The sequence below is a fragment of the Bubalus bubalis genome, chromosome 6 (genome assembly GCF_019923935.1).
Source record: "Bubalus bubalis isolate 160015118507 breed Murrah chromosome 6, NDDB_SH_1, whole genome shotgun sequence".
Taxonomy (NCBI): Eukaryota; Metazoa; Chordata; class Mammalia; order Artiodactyla; family Bovidae; genus Bubalus; species Bubalus bubalis.
Genome location: NC_059162.1, coordinates 64,355,135 through 64,357,681, shown reverse-complemented (window position 1 = coordinate 64,357,681; position 2,547 = coordinate 64,355,135).

Below are 2,547 nucleotides of genomic sequence, written 5' to 3'. Positions count from 1 at the left end.
AGGTGACTTCTTCCCTTGCAACAAAATATTAAAAGACAAAACCCAACAAAGCCCCCTAAAATGATCGAATTTTTTTTTTCCAAGGTGACAAAGCCATGACCACTTTTTCAGGCCAAGTATCCATTATGTTATTTGGGCTTCTATCTTGTTAAAAATTGGTGCTAGATTGACACTGCCACACATTTAAAATAGACTGAAGACATGATCATTGGAATGAGGGACATAGAAATTGGTATTTCCTTTATATGACCAACAGTAGGGCTAATGAACTATGGTTTATTATAATTGTCACTGCAATAGCCAAAGGAGAAGAAAGATGCAATAAATTCTTCACTTTTCATTTGTTGGGAAGGGTACACTAATGAAAAACTAGCAGGCTAGTTTTCTAGATTGGAAAACAAACTAGATAATTAGTTGAAAGATATTTGGAAAATTATCATTTAGACAGTTAAGGATGAAGCAAATAATTTGATACTTAACAAGAAAAACATTTATACCTTAACTGCATTCTTAGGATTTTTGACAATCTATTTGTTTTTTCCTACTGAGCTAGTTGATGGATTTGGGATGCTTGGTTTTCAGGGAAGGAATGAGATGCAGAGATGAAAAGAGGAAACAGAGAAAGTGGGGCCCACAAGATATTAGAGGCTTTGTTCCACTTAAAGTAACTTTTTAATTAAAAAAATTAATAAATCAAACTGATTTTATAAAAGTCATGATATTAGTAGATTAGTATCTTGGTATGTGTATATAATCCTATGAAAGAAAGGGGTTTTACATTCAACATAAAATAAAGACTTTTAATGACAATTTAGTTGTTGGATACATTGGAAATCATAAAGGCCTAAGCTTCAAGAATTCTTAAAGTTCATCATTTTAAATTTCATAAGTGGTGATATTGGCAAGTTAGAATTCAGTGTTTCAGAAAAATTTGTCTGGGTTTCCTAGTGACAAGTAAATCTGAGAAGATAAATTTATATAAAAAAGAAATAAAAGTTCTTGGGTTATTGAAAATGTTGAGAAAAGATAATCCTTTCTTTAAATCTTAAAGTGATTGGTAGGTACAATTGGGTTAGCTCAACAGATTTGTGTTAAGCATACTGACAGGTAGCATGGAGTGGTTGAGAACATAAATCCTTGGGTCAAATCCCCACTTTCAAAACTCTCTGGTCATGTAATTTGAGGCGTGTTTTAAAAATCTCCTCTATTCCAATTTTTTATATTTAAAATGGAGATAATTATGATATCTACATTCTAGAACTAATTAAAAGGTTAATGTTATTATAATAAAGCACCTAAGTGTCAGCTTCATAGAAAGCCTATATTATGTATCAACTATTATTGACAGTAATAAAAATGAATGCAAATAGCCCTTCTGCTATATAATGCATACTTTATTAGGAAATAAAACAAGTAAAAATGAGGAAGCACTTTTTAAAAATAAAACATGCTGATGCAATTTCAATGGGTGAAAGTTATAAGAATCCAGATCACATCTTAATAGATGTTTACTGGAATAAAAATTATCTCCAAACTGGAAAATCATGTGCTTCATTTTGGTTAATATCTTGTGGGAAAGCTGTGGTTCTCAACCATGATTGCACATTAAAATGATCTAGGGATATTTTTAAATAGGCCTACTAAATGAGATAATCTAGCTATGGTGCTGTGCATGTCTACTTTAAAGTGCAACTAGGGCTGAGAAGCAGAGTTGCTGAGCTAATTCCTGCACTAAGTGTGTTTTTGGACCAGTTTGTAATTAGTCTACTCATTATGCTGCTACTGCTAAGTCACTTCAGTCGTGTCCGACTCTGTGTGACCCCATAGACGGCAGCCCACCAGGCTCCCACGTCCCTGGGATTCTCCAGGCAAGAACACTGGAGTGGGTTGTCATTTCCTTCTCCAATGCATGAAAGTGAAAAGTGAAAGTGAAGTCACTCAGTCGTGTCTGACCCTCAGCGACCTCATGGACTGCAGCCTTCCAGGTTCCTCCATCCATGGGCTTCTCCAGGCAAGAGTACTGGAGTGGGGTGCCATTGCCTTCTCTGAGTCTACTCATTATAGGATAATACAATTCTTGTATTATTCAACATGATGGCTTATGATTTTTTCAACATTTAACCTTGCTTTTTCACCTTTTTGCATGGATTTGACTAATTCTAGAACTATCTTTTGATTGAAGATATGCACAATTATGGCAAAAAAAAAATGTGTTTTCAGCCATATCCAATTAAAACCAGGGACTTTAAAAAGTTGATTTGTTTTATAAGTCTCTTGACTATGAATGAGTTTTGTAGGACATGATGTTTTTCTGAAATAATTACCTCTAGAATAAGTTCCTCCAATTTATTTTTAAATTAAGAAGCTTAGAATCAAAGCATTCAGACTATACACCCCAATTGACTTCTGAAATGTGCTATATGCCTCACCTAAGATCTAATAAGCATATTGTTGAGAAAGATTTTATACATATTTTAAATTTTCATATTTTTGCTGCATTTCAATACCACAAATTCTATTTTTCATTCAATGACTGTCCTATCAAAC